Source organism: Uranotaenia lowii, chromosome 3 (assembly GCF_029784155.1).
Source record: "Uranotaenia lowii strain MFRU-FL chromosome 3, ASM2978415v1, whole genome shotgun sequence".
Taxonomy (NCBI): Eukaryota; Metazoa; Arthropoda; class Insecta; order Diptera; family Culicidae; genus Uranotaenia; species Uranotaenia lowii.
This window is the reverse complement of record NC_073693.1, coordinates 325,167,273-325,186,621: the sequence shown is the minus strand read 5'-3', so window position 1 is coordinate 325,186,621 and position 19,349 is coordinate 325,167,273.

Sequence of the window (19,349 nt, the reverse complement as noted above, 5' to 3'; positions counted from 1 at the left end):
GCTTTTAAGTTTACCGCAAATATGTTTAAAAAAATTTGAAATAAATAACGGGCCTACAGTAAACTGCTCTTTTAGGCAATGAAAAAAACCGATAAAATAGATATAAAAATATGAATTTTCTAGTAAGAATTTTTGTAGCAGTTGTTCAAGATTTTTTTTCAAAATTATCACAACCGTTAGTATGCCGAGATTTTATAGAGCACTGGTTGACCCGGTGTGCGTTGCAACACCTTTCAAAAATAAATTAAATTTTAGAAATGATTTAAATTTTGTTTTTGTGCTCGGTTTATGCCCAAAAACTTTTGTGAAGCCCTCCTTTCCCCTTCCCCTTCCGCAAAACCTGGAAGAATCCATTTTTTTCGTAATAAAAAACTTTAATATCAATTTTTGGTTATATTGGTTGATAAGTTTTAAGCAATCAACATTTATACGAAACCCCCTCCGTCCCTCACCCCTACCTTGTACTCAAATACCTTCCCAGGTCCAATTTGATTTTTTTGCTTGATCACTTCTATACCAAGAAAATTGTATTGGAGCCCTCCCCATTTTTTATGTCCTCACTGGGAAATAATCAAAGAACCACTTCTCGTACCCAAATGATTTCCAGTGTCATATTTGGTTCCATTTGTTTGATAAATTTATGCAAAAAAAATTTATGTAAGCTCCTCTCTTCTCTTACTGTAAACCCAATTGAAATAGAAAGGAGTCTTGAATAAGTTTATTACCTTTCATCGATTCCAAATGCCCTTCCGTATCAAATTAGGTACCATTTGCTCGATCAGTTTTCGAGTTATGCGAGTTCTCTCCTTCAAATCGCCCTACTGAAAGGAGGCAGTAGTACCAAATATTCATAGAAACAATCCTCGTAACTACTCATATACCTTACCAAGCGAAATTTGGTTTCATTTGCTGGATTAGTTCTCGAGTTATGTAAAAAAAATGTATGAGTGCACCCTCCTACCTTAAAATTTTCCCACAGGAAGAACAGAGGGTTCTCAAAATATTATAGAGACATTTGTCGTATTCAAATATTTTCTCATGCCAAATTTGAATCCATATGCAAAAGTTTCCAATTATGCTAAAAAATATTAAGGAGTTCCCTCCCCCCTTTTCTATCTCTCCACAAAAAGAAGAGAAGAGTATCAGATATTCATAGAACCCTTTCTCGTACACAAATACACCTCAAAGCCAAACTTGGTTTCATTTGCTCAAATAATTCTCAAGTTATGCAATAAAAAATGTGAAAAATTCCCCCCTCCTCCCTGTCTATATCCCCTCTGAAAAAGGGAGGGGTCAAAAATAACCATAGAAACATTTCTTTTGTTCCAATGCCCTCCCATTCCAAACTTGGTTCTAATATCTTGATTTGTTCTCGAGTTATGAAAAAGTTGTATGGTAGGCCCCCTCCCCCCTTCCTATCTCCCCACTGAAAGGAGGGAGGGGTACCTTATATTCGTAGCAACATTCCTCTTACTCAAATACCACCACATACCAAATTTGATACCATTTTCTTGATTGGTTCTCGAGCTATGCGAACATTTGTCTTTTGTTTGGGAGGCCTCTCCCCCCTGCATGAGAGAGAGAGAGGGGTCTAAAACTATAATAGGAACCTTCCCCTACCTTCAATACCCTCACCTGCCAAGTTTCACGCAAATCGGTTCAGCAGTTTCCGAGTCTGTAGGCAACAGACAAACTGTGTTTGTAGCTCAGTTTGTTTTTAGAAGGTTCATTACAACTAAAGCATGGATCTCTACAAATCTGGACGCATTGAACGGGTCTATCTCGGAGCTATGTAAACAAAATGAAAATGTATTGTAATCAAAATGTAGGGTTTTTATTGCACTTTAAAGAAAAAATAATAAAAAAAATATTCCGATGTTATTTCGATGAAATTTCGAACTTTTCGTCGAGTATCACTCACTATAGTTTGGACACCCTATTCGCTGACCTCAGCGGCCATTTTGTTCCACAATCTCTTCATCTCTGTTCCATCCAGAGTCGTCCGACCATTCTTCTTCATCTTCTGCTTGACAATTACCCAAAATTTTTCGATAGGGTGGAATTGAGGGCAGTTGGGAGGGTTGATGCTCTTTTCGACAAAATTCACCCGTTGGCCCGGTACCACTGTAGTACCTCTTTGCTGTAGTGGCAGCTTGCCAAATCTTGCGAAAACTTAACTGGTCCTTTGTGAGATCTAATGTACGAAAAAAAAGAGTTTTTCAGGCATTCCTCCTTGTACATTTCGGAGTCCATGGTCTTGTTTTTCACAAAAAAAACCGGAGTTTTTCGTCCGCAGCTGCAAATACCTTGCCAGATCAAACACTTTCTTGCAAATTTATTGGCAAAAACGAATTCGAACTTGCCGGGGACATCACCATGACCAGTGCAGTGCACCACTGCAGTGGCTTTATAAAATTTTTGGCCAGGAAGCTGCCCAAAATCCATCTTCACGTTCGTTTCGTCATTCATGAGGATGCATCCGTCGAACTTCGTTGGAATCTTCTTGTATAACTTCCGGGCACGTCCTTTGGCTACTAAATTCTGCTTCAATGTCCGGTTTGGTTGCTTACTGGTCCGATTGGATCATATGCCTTCGTCCAGACGAATCCTTCTGACGGTGGTCCGGCCGGCGTTGAATTTCTTGGCGATGTCGTAGTCCGACTACCCTGTGTTTGCCTTGATCATTCTCAACAGCTTCAAATGCAGTTTCCGATCCTTAATGCCACTATGACGCTTGGTATGAACCTACCGATCGATAGTATGCATCTCACGGAAACGTTTGAGAACGCTTCACACGGTTGATTTGACCATTTTTAACAATTTCGCGATTTTTGCACCCGACCACGTCGGGTTTTTGACTTAATTACTTAACTTAATGATCCCGCGCCGATCCTCCGGTGCATAGGGCCGTGGTAAAAGACCTCCACTGTTGACGATCCGGAGCCAGCGTCTTCACTTGGTCCCAGTCAAGATTCTCGTCGACAGTTCGGATTTCAGCGGCTAGGCTTCGCCGCCACGAGTTTCTGGGTATGCCTCTTCTTCGATGACCTTCTGGATTCCAATCTAGCGCCTCTCTGCAAATCTCGTTTTCATCTCTTCGCAGCGTGTGCCCAATCCATCTCCACTTACGTTCCCGAATCTCGATTTCTAGCGCCCTTTGATGACACCGGCGATGCAGTTCCTCATTCGAGATCCAGTCCAGAGATCCAGATCCAGGGTTTTTGACTTGAGTGTCCAAAATTAATTTTCGTCTCGCGGCTTCCATCACGTGTAACTTTTTTGGAATAAAACGAATCGTAATGAAATTTTCAGCACTGATAGAGGAAACATTTCCGAACAAAGAACTGTCAAAAAATTCTAGATCCGACAACTAGGAGCGCTATGGTATAATTAACAGTGCGTCCAGATTTGTAGTGTTCCATGCTTTAATTCAGATTTTTCTCCAATTTTCCCAGGTTATAAAAATTCATCAAAATCAAAATTCAATTTTTTTCGTTTACTATACAAAAAAGAACAACCTTATTTTGCAAGTTTTAGACCAAATTACTCAATTTCTGCTCAAATTAATAATCTTAAATCAAAGCAGATGAACCTTATACCACCCATCGTCTTCCATTTTCTTTAATTAAAAACAAGCTTCAATCTAACAACAACGTCAGAAAAGATGTGGTTATTACAAAAACATTCCCAGTGCAAATTAGTATTCTGAGGAGCCGTGCTCAACGTGACGGAATCTAGTTATTGGGTGCCCGGTTCATCGATGAAACATCAATGTTTTCAATTTATATTGTTAGTTGATGGCCATCGACCGTCAGTTCAATTATATTGTAAAATATTTGACAAAAATAAACCCACCAAATATGAACTTTTCAGTAATTATGAAATGGCAGTAAGTTTTTTAACGTTAAACTGTTCTACATCTTCAATCAATATTTGTAAACATTTGGTAGTGCAGTTACCGAGTATTTACTTCCGGTAAATATGATGACAGTAGTATGTACAACAAGTAAGGCCTCAAGATTACTTTCATATAAGTTTGTCTTCAAACACTGAAATAAATTTCAGTCACCCTCACCAAAGTTAATGGTGTTTCGGTTCCGATCCGCTTAAATAAGCCTTCGAAAGGAACAGGACGCCTGGCCATTTCTTCTAATGAGTAGATATCATCCGGAAAAATGCTCAGCCACTTTGCGCCAGTCCAGTCAGATAAACAGTCAGCTGTATCGAGTCGAGAAACAGTGGAAAGTGCCCGATTGATCATTGAGATTGCGTTCCGCGATTTGAAGGCTGAACTGATGTTTTGCTGGATATTAAGTTGGAAGGTGCCCCGTTCCTAGTTGAGGAGCCAGTTGTGTTAAGGTTCGGGCTGATCAGACAGACAGATGCAAGATAATGGCGCCCGGGTGCGATGGACCTTACAGAGCTCGATAGGCCCTCCTTTTAGCTCGACAGACTTCTTGTTACAATCTCCGGTCACGTGTGTATTTTTTATCCGCCACCGCACCGCACCGTAGACCATTCAGAGTGGCAACTGGCTAATAGTAACGTGTCAGAATATTGATTACTTTAATTTAAATTACGGTATTGGACCCACTAGTTGGATGCTCGAACCCGGGTAGCTTATCGAGGCATTTGCAGCTACGGTTTCATATTTCCTTGGACTATTAAGGTGCAAGGAAACGAAAGTGGCAGAGCGCCTATCTTTGACGGGGATCACCGTTATTATGGAAACTGTTTGCCAGGTCCCCCGCAGCCAGTCCAATCAAATCACGATGCTGATCCATCAGTATTATATACAAATAGTTTCTGGGAGAGAAAATTAACTTGGCATTATCGCATGTTTTCAAATTGGTATTCTAGAGTCCAAAACTATAATGATACGAGATCTCTTGAATCATGATGAAAATGAAGGAAAAAGGTGTCCCTCATCACATTGGATTACTTTGCAAACGCTGAACAGCATGGACAAAATGATATTTTTTATAAGTTTTCACTGTGCTATGATGATTGTGTATGGTTTTTTTTTTTATAAATTGGACCTGTTTCTCTGCATACCATTATTGAACGACTTTGCTGTAATGACAGCCTCCAAATCTGGCCAAAACATTACGGAATGGTCATGGGTTCGAATGAATGGTAAAATTCGTTTTTGGAGACACTCTTTTTGGTATAGTTCAGACGTCATAGCTGAGTCAACAAACTGCACTTCTGGATCACGAGATCACCACGCACCACCTTTTCGACATCGAAGGAGCCAGAATTATCTACTTACAGGGGAAACAACCAGGAAAAAAATAAAGCTATTAGGAAGCTGCCACATGAAAACAACTAAAAACACAGTTAAAATGAAGAAATACACTGAACACATCCAAACACTTTCCAATTACTCAGAAAAATAAGCGAACTGCCACATTATAAAAAATTACCAAAAACTACACCATCAACAAACATACACAACAGCTGATTTTTTATCAAAACTAAATAAGTGTTAAGTGAAGAATGTACTAAAAGTTTGATGCTGTGAAAAATTAATCTCAAAAACACGAGACAAACGGGCTTTTATCCGCAAACATCTGTACGCAATAAGTCGATACACTTCACCTTCTATCTAAAAACACGAAATAAATTAATTTATTTGGAAAACAGATCAAAAAACAGCTACCTATACACAACCAGCCGAGACGACACTCACAAGAAAACGGCATTTTTTCGGTAAGAAAGCATAAATTTTGATCAGCAGAACTAACACTATTTTATTCCTTGAAGAAGATCCAACAAGGATCGAAACGTTGGAAACCTTCATATTTTTTTGCTAAAAACAAGACTGCAAATCGGAAAAAGCTTCCCGGAAAGCCGTCGTTGTCTTATTTGTAACGAGTTTTTTTGTTACAGCTGCAAATGTTCTACTAAATCATAAATTTTCGGCTTCCAAGCGCGGATATTGGCCACACTATTCTGTATTATGACCCGATTAAGCTGTTTGCAAGCCCAATAAAACTTCATTCCATTTTCTGGCCAAATCGCGGTCTGACAAATCGAAATGCCTCTTTATTGTCTTCAAAATCTTACCACGCAGTTTCCGGTCGACACTCCAACGATTTGCTTGAGACTTTCGATTCGTCGTCAGTGTTTCGTCAATTTTAGCTGTTTAGCTAGCCTAGATACAGACCACAATAGATCTTCCAAATAAATGTGCACATTTTTTCCCTTCTTTCAGCTTCCATGTTGATTGTTTATAAAGTACAGTCGATTTGCCGAATGTCAAAAATACATACGTGAAACTAAAAAAATTTCGGACAAGTAGGTGCCAAGAACTTCCAAGTCCGTCCACCAGGAGCGTGACAATATGAGCAAAAGTTTTCTCTCTTTTACACAAAAAATACAATCTGCTGAATTCAAATTTTGTGCCCATTCTATCGCTTAAGATTTGTTTATTCTATTTCAATACATTTAAGAGAGACTGGTGAAAAATAAAAAAAAGATTTTAATACTCAGTGCAATAATCGAACCACATCAAGTTTAGGTTTCCAAAAAATTACATCTGTTAGCCCAGGGCCGTAGGAAGAACTGACTCATGGGGGAGGGGGGGTCTGGTGACTGATTTTCAGCTATGATTTTTTGCCCAACAATTCACGAATACAAAAAAAAAAAACAAATTAGTTTGTTTTAATGATTATTCATTTTTAAGTACTTCGACATTAAAAGTTTTCGTATTAAATCTTAGCTTTAGAAAATCGGTCTTAAATCTAAAAGGTGACCTAAGATCGCTTTCATCGATGGTTTAAATCTTTGAATTTTTTTAAGAGTCTGTAGATCAAACTTTGTTGATTTGAGCATAAAATAGGCTTTTTAGAAGAGTCTTCCTTTTCTAAAAAAAAAACAACATTCTATACTCAAATCAACAAATAATCCCAATCTTCCAAACAATTATTCAAATTTAAAGATTTCAACCATTGATAAAAGTTAAAAAAGCAAAGAATAAAAATCATCGGATTTTTGTATCAAATTTTCTTGATGCAAACTTGAACCAAATAAATGATTTTAGTATGAAATTTTTCTTCAAAAAAAACTGCAATATTAACACATTGCGGACCAAATACGAGATATCTCGTTTTTTCGCTGGTCGCTAGTATGCTCCATTAAGAAGAATAATTCAAATGTTATGAATCTAATAATGAAATCTCATTCTACAAAATTGAACACAAAACTTCACAGATTTTGTTTATTGATTTCTGAAACATAAAATGCCGAATTTTGGGGTCCTCAATGGGTTTATAATGTTGAACAAAACACTGGGAAAATATAGAAATTTGTGAAGATTTTTTAGGTGAAGATGTTTCTTCAACAGCAAATATTTTTCATAAAGATTAATTCTCTAATGAAAATTCCGTGGATGATTGTTTTCAAAATAAAATTTGGCTTTTTCATATAAAACAAAAAACTCAAATGTCACTTTTATTTGTGATTTTTAATTGAACTGTGAATACAAACTAATATTGTTAAAAAAATGGAAATCTGGAAATTGAATTGACAAGCAATCTTAACACATGAAGGGCCGCAAAGAAATCTATGGCAAGATTCGGCATTCTATATCTCAGAAACTGTTTGACTAAATACTACAAATCAGCATTTTTAAGTTATGGCAAATTTTGTGTTCAATTTTGTCTTATAAAGTTTAACACTCAATTTCATTCCATTCGAGTTATACTTCAAAGTGTAGCAGACTGTTGGCAAGTGAAAAAGCGAGATATCTCGTATTTGGTCCGCAATGTGCTAAGTTCATGATCTCTTGAATTCCTCTAAAATTTATGTTGATTGTAAAGTTTATTTGCAAGTAAAACCTTTTTTTGAAATTTGAATCTGCATTATAAATCTGAACTCTGAACCTGAATTCAAAAATTGCGCTTTGCATTTATATCCGAATTACCATACAATTTCTGAAATGTACAAAAAATACGACTTTCGAATCTTATTCGAGATCAGAATTTTATGAGCCAAGGTTCAGAGTCCTCGTTCATGAATCTATTATAAAAAATTCTGTTGTTCAGGTTTAATCTGAATTCATTATTTAAATTATTTATTTTTAATATGTAATGTGATTTAGAATTCAAATATTGATTTACAGAGATCTGAATCTGACTTTTCAATTTTGGATTGCTATTTCGAAGCTTTAAATGTTTTAGTTTTGTGAGTTTTAACAAAAGTTTAAGAACTTCGAATTGGAATATAAAACAAAATTTCTCTTTTTTCATGTTCGGAAAATTATTATCAAATTATTGAAAATGCATATGATCTCGTAAAACATGATATAATTTTGATATGAAATTTTGAACCAGGATTTCAAAGCAGTTTTTCACTTCTAATTTCTTATGATTATTCAAACTGAAAATCAAGAATCCTGGACTGGATACAGAATTCGAAATACAAAAATAGCAATTCAAAAAATAGGAATACAATTTTGGTTATGGGAATTATGGAATCGGATCCTCCGAAATAGGTTGAATTTAATTCAAAACTTCATATTCAGATCTGAATTTCGATGAACAAGTGAGAAAATTTTGAAAAAGTGTAGCAGAATTTTGGACTTGGGATGGATTTTTGAGGTTTTGGCATTAGTTTTTAGTCTAGATTGTTACTCTTGGTTAACCTTACTCTATTATCATAATTTGGTTCTGAATTTGAGTGTGGAGTAGAATACCTCGCTTGCTGTTTTGGATCCTCATGGGGGGGGGGGGTTTAAAACCCAAACCCCCCCCCCCCCCGCCCCCGTTCCTACGGCCATGTGTTAGCCCAAATTTTGCAAAAATGACAAAAATTGATAAAAATTTAAAGCACGGATCATCCAAAATCTGGACGCACTGTTTTTTATACCATAGCGCTCCTAGTTGTCGGATCTGGAATGTTTTGACAATGCTTTGTTCGGAAATGTTTTCTCTATCAGTGCTGAAAATTTCATAACGATTCGTTTTGTTCCAATAAAGTTACACGTAATGAAAGCCATGAGGCGAAATATAATTTTGGACACCCACGTCAAAAACCCGACGTGGTCTGGTTCAAAAATGGTGAAATATGATTTTGGGCGGCTACCTGGCCAAAAATGTTACAAAGCCACTGGTCGGGGTGATGTTTCCGCCAAGCTTAAATTCGTTTTTGTCGATAAGTTGGCAGTGTTGGCAGGAAAGTGTTTGATCTGACAAGGTATTTGCAGCAAATTCACTTTTTTATAGGCTCATAGGTGAAACGCCTTCAGGTAGGCAACGAAATTCAATTTCTTGACTGATATCGCGGCAAACATGGCGGCAGATAATTTTTTCGAGTCGAATATTGGTGCACCTTTTTTACTCGAACAAGGTTGAAATTTGTTATAATTATGCATTAATATTGCAATTTAGAAGTCAGCAAATAAAAAGAATGGCATTTTGTTTTATATTTGGGTTTTCTCATAAGTTAACAGTATTCAAAATTTGAGCCTTAAACACGTGGTCTTGTGGGCATTCTGCCCCAATTTTGATATGATTGATTTTAGTTAAAAATTGTTTAAAGTTAGTGAAATACAACAAAATATTTATAGCCTTCCGACAAGGGAGTGTAAAAACGATAAGCTGTTTTTTCATCACATTGCCCAGGCCTGTTTACCATAAAACCTTCAATGTGAACCATAAAAAATAAGAGGTTTCACGCTGATTCTATTAATCCTTTTTTTTCTAAGAACCGTTTTGTCGTTTTTGTGAACTTTTAATCTAATAAATGATGAAAAAGCTTGTTTGCTACAATATAAATGAAGAAAAACATCACTCGAAGCCATAGGTTGATGTATTTTTGAGAAAGAATGACATGGGCCATCTTACCTCGCTGGTGCGTCTTGTACAGTTCTCCCCTACTACAGCGGTATCGGACCAATGGGTGGATTTTGTCGAAAATGACATCAACCCACCCAACTGCCCTCAATTCCTCCCTATCGAAAAATATTGGGCAATTGTCAAGCAGAAGACGAAGAAGAATGGTAGGACGACTCGGGATGCACCAGAGATGAAGAGATTGTGGAACAAAATGCCGCTGAGGTCAGTGAATAGGGTGTCCAAACTATGATGAGTGGTTCTAGACGAAAAGTTCGAAATTTCATCAAAACACATCGAAATATTTTTTTTTTATTATTTTTCCTTTGAAGTGCAATAAAAGTCCTACATTTTGATTACAAAACATTTTTATTTCGTTTACATAACCTTTTTAATGCGTCCAGATTTTGCGTGATCCATGCTTTATTTTAAACATTTTAGTATTTTCAGACAATGGCCGATGATTTTTTGAATCGCTTTCTCCTAAACTTTCATTATGGATATTTTCATCCAAAACTTTATCATAAAAATTAAATGTCAACGGGTGTCCGGAATATGAACTTGTTATAAACTATCCTTTGATATAAGCACCATATTTCTGTGAATATTTTCAGCTAATCAAAAAACTACCTAAAGATCAAGCTTAGTTCTTTAAAAGTTCCAGAAAACTTTTGAAAACTTCTAAATAAGAAGCTTCTTCTCGATTTGAAAGCAAAATGGATGATATTTTTCAGATTTATCATAAATAATACAAAAATATATTTTTGCAGTGTTCAATTCGTATAACTAGTATTACAAGATTTTAGCAAACTTGTGAAATTAAACACAACAAGCAAAAAACGGTTTACAATTTTGGCTTTATCTGCAAAAATATACTTAAACCATTTCGGAATCATCTTAATATTTATTTTGTTGTTATCAAGATTGTAAACTTTTGGTGTCAACGAAAAATGAAAGAAGTTAACATTAAAACGGTTCAAAATGCGATTCGAAAGGACGGAGAAAAAAGCAGCTTCGGGGACGATAAAAAATCTGGGCGAAAACCGTGTCCGGTGGACAAAACTTTGGACCGGAAAGTCATGCGTGCTAACGCCAGTAAGAAGACGGCCTCAGTTTGGAATGTGTCAAAAAAGTGGGATCTGCTCTCAGCATCGTCCATCGTATCAAGGTCAATCAAGGAAAAACGGTGGGCGTTATCATCGACGGCGAAACATATTTATAGTAATTTTGATTACAAAACGCTTCCGTGTGACTGATATTTTGACTAGATGTTGACGAGCCGGAGACATAAATTTTTCGAAAATTTCGGTAAAAAGGCAGTGAGTTGTCAAGCTATATGTGGGTGTATTTGTAACTGTATTTTTGTTTCATTATGATCGTATTACCATCTTTATGACTTTTGCGACTTCATATGAATGTTGCAGTTTGCGGACATTTATTGAAGAACTGATACAGTACAACTGTCTTTGATTTTTATTCTCGAGCTCAAACTCGCGGACATCGACTCAGGAAACAACTGACTTGCTAACCTAGCTATATCACAAGCCCATTTAACTGTTATTGGTTTTCAATCCTGTACAAAGTTTTTTTTTGTTTTTAAGGATTCTGAAGACGTTTGAAGAAAATTTGGATTTGTGTTGAGGCTCTCAACCAATCGGTTTAACAAATCAATCAATTTTAGATTCAATCTTGATTCAAATCTTGAAGGTTGAAATCATTTTTATTATCGCTATTAAGCTATTTGAAATAAAAATTTATCTTTTCTAGACGTTTGATTGATATTCCAAAATTTCGGACTTGTGATATAGCTCAGTTGGCAAATCAGTTGCTTTCTGAGCCGATGTCCGTGAGTTCGAGCCCAGAGTATACATCGATCAAAGTTGTTCCGGATAAGTTTTTCAATGACTTGTCCGCCAACTTCATCGTTGATATAAGTCGCGAATGACATGAAAATGTTAAAACGACTATAATCGAAACAAAAAAAAAAAATATTCCAAAATTTCAAATCGGCACACATATTTCAGCTCGTGATCTTCCCTTTCGAAATCATTTTTGCCAAACCGTTCATGATGATGATGTTTATGATAATGCTCCGAACCGTGACGACGACAAGAAAGCCCAAATCAGCAACATAAACAACAACAGCAGCAGAAAAATTGTAAACAGTTGAAAGCTGTCGCTCATTTCATTTTAAGTTTGTTGTTCCACTGTATGTCCGATAGCTATACTTTCTGATGAACGACTTTTGATGACCTGAAGGAAAGCTTCCGCTCAACTTTGAACAAAAAAAAAGATATTTAGTGAGAGTTTAAAGGAGATAGCCCCAAAAAATTTAACCATTTGTGTGTTAGCTTGGACTATTAAGCCGAACGTGGATCGACGCTTCGTGCACTGATTGTTACACATATTTATATTTTTAACGAGTGTCTTGTCCAAGAGTGTGTGTCCATATGGGAAATTCGAGAGCGAGCGAGGTTTTTTTTAAACATTGGACAGTAGAGTGAATGTTCGAACTTTTCCTCCCCAGCCCAGCTGCTTGTTTGTTAGCTGCTGTTGTTGTATCGAAATGATTTCTTTCTCTTGACATTTAGGAATAAAAGATGTAACATATTCACTAATAAGAGCTGTCCGATTTTTTCAACAATTTTTTTCTTTTTCCCTTTGCGAAGTTTCTCCGAAGACCGGTGAATGGGAATGAAAATTATAGACTTTTGGAGGTATGAAAACGACGAAGCTTGGTTCAATTTAAACCAACTGAAAATGTCGGTAGCGCAACAAAACAAGGCTGCTGCGTATTTCGGGATCGGTAGGTCAGCTTCAAGCGTCAGGCGTCAGGCGTTGAGTGTTCAGTAGGGGGAGGTTCAAATTATGACTTAATAGTATGCGCGGGGTATGACTCAATAGCCGATTTTTTTTATTTTACATTCAGGGCGGGTGGCTGCTTGTCGATTTAATGGTCTTGTAGGAATATGCTAGTACTGCCAATGTTTCGAACTAAGGAAGGAGAATAACTAAACCAACAACGATGATGTGGTAGCCAGAGGAAAAAAAATGTGGGTCTCTCTATTATGCCATACATACTTTACTTTACATTACTTTACTCGATTGGGATTGATGGATTGTGTACCTACCGAAAAGTTATGATGGGGGCTCCCATAAAACAAGATTGACCTACCTTGTTTCAAAAGCGGTAGAATGTTTGTTTGTATTTTTTTCTTTCTTTTTATTAAAGCCACCTGCCCCAGCTCTGGATACACTTTTAATTGGAACAATCATTTTACTTTCGTTTCAGGTACGTAACCAAGCACCAGTCTCTGTTTCCGATGGATGTTTTTGGAAGAAACTACATGTTACCCACAATAAATTAATCTGGACACAACTCGTGTAAGACCTAGATTACATTATCTGAAGTATGTTGTATGTATCACATTTCAAAAAGTTATAAATCCCCAATATCACCTTATATAACAGATCATGTTAAGACGTGGATATAATCGACGGAAAAACCATGATCTGTGAAATGAATTCCTAGTTCATAATATAAATAGCGGTTACAACTTAATCTTAAAAAATGTTGAAATGAAGAATTAAAGTTAAAGTTTCAAATCGGAAACTCTAAAGGTATGTTGGAAGTTTTAACTCAAATTCGAATTAAATTTCATTTTTCATTAAAATTGAAAATTATTATATATCTAATTAAGTCAATACTCAAATAGGTAAATATGTAGTTTAAAATCAAGGTATCGAGCAAAAAATAACACTTTTCAAACCTCTTAATTAAGTGTGTGAAAATTTGAACAACATTCTTCAATCATTGAAAATTTTTCAAAATTTGTTGTCAAAAATACAGCATTTATTTTTTTATCTGTATGTTTAAAAATGATTTTCTGTCGACCTGTCTGTCTGTCTGTTCCTTCTAGAATCGGAAACTACTGAACCGATTTGCGTGAGACTTGGCAGGTGACCGGAGAATGTTCCCATTATGGTTTAAGACCCCTGTCCTTCACTGGAAGGGAGGAGGGGGTCTCCCAAACAAAAGTAAAATGTATGCTTAGTTTAAGAATGATCGTGCAGAAAAAACAAAAAAAAGCGCTCATATGTCAAATTTATTAAATCACCGACCAGTGAGCAGGCATCAAATTTTGTTTCATTGGAATGACCATTCTTAAAACTTTTTTTAATATGTTGAGAGAGTTTTGCATTGGACTAGTTAACAAATTGCACCAAACTGAGCAAGCCTCATCTATGAAACAACAGCTTTGTTGATTTTGTTTGCTTCCGGCACGAATTTTTATCATATACAATTACAAATTTTATTATTTTAGATAACTCCCTCCTTATATAGAAAGAATAGGAAAGGGGTAAGTGGCACTTTCATTAATGTTTTTTTGCGTAACTTGAATACTCATCAAGTTAATGGAACGAAAATTGACATGGAGAGATATTTGGGTACGTTCAATGTTTTTGTTCTCCTTCTGATGGGAAGATAGAAAGTGCCAATGAGGGCTCCCATACAATTTTTGCCTGACTCGAGATCTAAATCAAGTAAAATTAAAAGTATGTACAAATATATTAATATTTTAATAGATACTTTTTCAAAATTATATTGATTTTTAGATGGTGCAGCCAAGCACACTGGGTCTGCAAGGTTAAAAAAATAAAAAAAATAAACAAAAAATAAAAAATTACCTTTCCTAGATGTCCTGGTAAGAAAAAAATGGTGGTCTATTCCAATTCGAAATATATAGAAAGCCGACAAATACCATGAGGGTAATTCCGAGCACCTCGAACCACTCGTTCCAGCATAAGTTGGCGGCCATCATAAGGAAAAAAGAAAGATTGTTTCATCGGAAATCTTTCACTACTTTAACTCCTATTCAGAAGGAGTTTCAACGAAGGTCCATGGAGTTGAACAGTGTCAACGCAGTTGAATTGCGTAACAAGTTGACAAAGTTTGATATTGAACTAGTGTTCACTAGCTCTAAAAAGTGATACGGTCAAAATTTGGTCAATATCAACTTGACGTATTTCTTTCAATTTTGCATTTAAAAAACCTGAAAACCCTTCATTTTGAAGGTGTGTGTGTAGAATGTTGCTCCTATTTTGATTTTGGAATTCACTCTTCAGTTGTCAAAATGCCGTCCAAGGAAGAAGAGCAGCGTATAAAAATTTTGCTCGCGCATCGCGAAAATCCGGGCAACTCGCACGCAAAGCTGGCAAAATCGCTAAAAGTTGCCAAATCAGCCGTTACAAATGTAATTAAAGTGTTTGGGGAACGTTTGTCGACAGCCAGGAGGTCTGGATCGGGGGGAAATCGAAAACCGGAAGCCGCTGAGACGACAAAGAGAGTTGCCGGTAGTTTCAAGCGAAACCCTAACCTCTCTCTCCAAGATGCCGCAAATAAGCTGGGTGTATCGTCTACAACCGTGCACCGAGCCAAAAAACGAGCCGGACTATCGACTTACAAGAAGGTAGTGACTCAAAATCGCGATGATAAACAAAATACGACGGCCAAAGCGCGATCCCGGAGGCTGTACACGACGATGCTGACGAAGTTTGATTACGTGGTAATGGACGACGAAACCTACGTCAAAGCCGACTACAAGCAGCTTCCGGGACAGGAGTTTTATACGGCAAAAGGAAGGGAAAAGGTAGCAGATATTTTCAAGCACATGAAACTGTCAAAGTTCGCGAAGAAATGCCTGGTTTGGCAAGCCATCTGTACCTGTGGCTTGAAAAGCAGCATTTTCATAGCTTCCGGGACTGTCAACCAAGAAATTTACGTGAAAGAATGTTTGAATAAACGTCTTCTGCCTTTCCTGAAGTAACACGGTTGTTCCGTACTGTTTTGGCTGGATTTGGCATCTTGCCATTACGGTAAAAAGGCCATGGAGTGGTACGCCGCCAACAACGTGCAGGTGGTTCCCAAGGGCAAAATCCCTCCCAACACGCCAGAGCTCCGCCCGATTGAGAAATACTGGGCTATTGTCAAGCGGAACCTGAAGGAGACCAAAAAATCTGCTAAAGACGAGCATCATTTCAAGGCAAACTGCCTCTCTGCGGCGAAGAAGGTGGACAAGGTGGCTGTACAAAATCTGATGGCGGGGGTTAAGCGTAAGGCCCGGCAATTCGGATTTGGAAAAGCGGGAGTCTAACTGAATATTTTTCCTGAACTTCATACTTATTAAACTTGAAAAAGAAATTTAATTAGATTTTTAAATAAACGATTTCACAGATTTACACGCGTTTTCCCTTGACCAAATTTTGACCGTATCACCCTTTACCCATAACAGATTTTAACTTAATATTCAGATTTAAAAACGACACCTAATATTCTAACGCCTTTTTTATAGTTTAAATAAAGCTATCGTATTGAGTTTTAAGAAAATTTTTAATCAAATTTGTTGAACAATTCAGTTTCTTAATGTTCTTTTTAGAATAAACTAAGGCAAATCCTCAATGACCGTAGGAAGAAAACTGAAAGAGCGTAAACAGAACTTAAATCTATTCATGGTGTCTTTTTAGAACAACTTCAGACAAATAAAACTATCTGAAAATTTGCCACGCTATAAAGAAAACTCATCCTAATCCAAAGCACTATACAAGTCAAAGATGGGTCGCAGGGTTTTGAGCTTCTTTTTAGTTGAAAATTTGCGAACCTAATATACAAGTTAATTTTTCACATTTTTACTTATTTCTTTTTAATAAAACTTGAAACGTTATACTTTAAAGCAGTTGTAGGAAATTATATTAAAAACTTTACTATTTTGGTAGTTTTTGAAAGAAAGAAAAGAAGAAGCTACTCGCTGTGTGCTCATGATTTTTTTTTATCTTCAGCATAAAATTTTCTGTTTTAAGGATTGTGTTAAGCATGTTATTAATTTATTTAGATAATCGTAGGTTCTTACGGCTTGTTTGGAAAGCTTTCTAAAACCTTGTAGCGTTCCTTTATATCGTTATTTTAAAAGGATTTCTGAAACGCACTTTGATAGTAGGTTCTCTTCAAACCAAGTACGAAGTGAAATTAGTTAAACAATATTTTTTTTATCATTCTTTAAAAAATTATTCCTAATCAGAAGAGCCACTAATAATTTCTGGAACCTACAGAAAGTAAGTAAGATTTTTTTTATTTTTTTTTTTCAAGAGAAAAATATATTGTTGAATACTTCCCAGCCAACTTTTTTGTAGATATAATTCTCAACTAACTTTATTATATGATTCAAATACATTATAGAATCATTGCATTGTAACTCGAAATACACCATTTACCTATGTACCAAAGTGGAGGAAATATACATACATATTTTTAACTTTTGACTTAAGCGATAAAAATTATACAAATTGGACGATTTTCAACACTTTAAACGTACATCTTAAAAGGATGCGAGAGCGCAAGTTTTGCTCTCAACGCATGCAAATCGTTGCCAACGATAATATTGGCTGCTTCTCTTATTGGACAATTTTTCCAAATGAACCATCTGATTTTTTGCAATTTGGTTGCACTGCTTATCGCAGAGAGTAGATCAAGGTTTTTTTCCTATTTGAATCCCGCGTGGGAGAACAAATTTGCAAACAAGGTGCGAAAATTTTATCATATCCGAATTATACCGACTTTAAGTACGTTTACTACTTTGGTAGGAATTGCGATTCGCATTAACACGGTTAACGATTTGAGCTATCATTTCTAATGCGATTTTGTGTTTGCTGGGTTTCTCCTCTTAACACAAAACTGCCTATAGTCTTCTATAGAAATTAACATTGGAAAAAGATCTTTGGTAAAAAGCTATTGTAAATTGATAACAGTGTTGCCAAAAGCTTAAACGGCTACTTTCACCTAATTTTCATTGTCAATACTTTTTTAAAAACTTTTCTCATCAAAATTTTCGAATTTTATTTGATTTTAATGACTCTTAAAACATTAAAAATAAAAAAAAACACAAAAAAAACTATCACTGAATAATTGAAAAATTCATTCGTTAAACAAAAAGTGGTTCCAGACTAAGGATGCCAGACTGTCCGGTTTTATTCAGGTTTGGCGGATTATTCAAAACAAAATTTGGTAACAGTTCAGCACGGCCCGGTTGACTAGATTTCATTGACAAAAAGCCTGGATTTTGCCCGGATTGATTCTCTTCGTTTGGCAAAGCAATAAAAAAAATGTGCTTTTTTTATCAATGCCTCCACTAACTTTTTGAGCAAGTTTTTTTTTAATTATCTTGAAAGATTTTTTTTTACCCTAAAATACGATTTAATATTTGTCAATGAGTTTTGATGAGATTTTTGTTTTCATGATTTTTGTAGAGTAATCCATGGGTTTTGACAAAATTTGCCCAGATATTGCCCAACTCCCACATTAGCTCAAATGAAGACTTTGGAAGTTACGTTCTGGCTGAAACAGAGAAACAATTGAAAAAAAGTGACAAGTATAGGTGCGTTCAAGTCTAAGTTTCAGGTAGAACAACATCTAGGCGTGGCCCTGTGGTAGCTCATTCAAATGTCACCATGATAGTAGTAGTTCGATTCCGAAGCCGGACAGTTTTTTTTACAATAAGTATGTATGATAAAGGGAAAATGGCCGCTGGAAGCTGAATAGCTGAATTTATACTTGTTTTGGAACTTGAAAGTATCAACAAGAACTTAAATTTTAGCTGCCTAGAACGAACTTCAGATCAACCATGGATATCAGTAAGCTTTTGCGTACCTGTTTTCATGGAACTTCTGGTTGCTTGGGCGTGGCTTATCTCAAAAAAGTATAAAACGACACGATTCTATTCACCGCTCCAACAAACGGTTCTTCTAATTGTAGATCCTCGAATAATTCACCCAATCGAGTTCTAGCCTAAATATGTAGGTTTATCGAGTTGCAGAGTGGTCTCACGAAATTCCGTCCACACCGGCTGATGATCGTGTGGTCAAGAGAGCGAATCGAAATGTCCAAAACCTCCAAACGGTGCCCGCTTTTCCCAAAGTTGGTTCTGGAAAATTACCCTCTAATTAAACAGTCACAGTCACTGAAGTCGGCAGAGGTTTGTTGTTGATTTTTTTTCGGCACAACGTTCCTAATTTGGAGCATCGTCTTCTTGTCGTGTCCGCGCTTCCTCTTTCCGTTGCTTGTGTCGCGTAACTTCGTGTTACTCCCCGTCGTGGTTTGAAAGTTGCTACTCTGGAAATATAAATACAACAAACAGGCAATGTGGCGCATCCCGCACGCCACTTGCCGTTTGATGATGGGCCGATTTTTTTTTCGGCCTTTTTAAGAACGCCGCGCTCTGTTTCCAATAACGGTAAACGGTTGGACTTGATGAAATTGATCTTCAATTAATCATGGGAGCCGATTTTGGCTTGGTTCGCTGAAGATCGTCGATCGATAAACGAGGAAAAATCAACCGTTAATCGTGTATGTCAGTAAGGGTCAACTGGGGCCAATCAGAAGGAAAACGAATTATTTTCTCATAGAGCCAAAGAAACACGTGCCACAACCGCTTAATTACCATAGATATTGATACTTCCCAA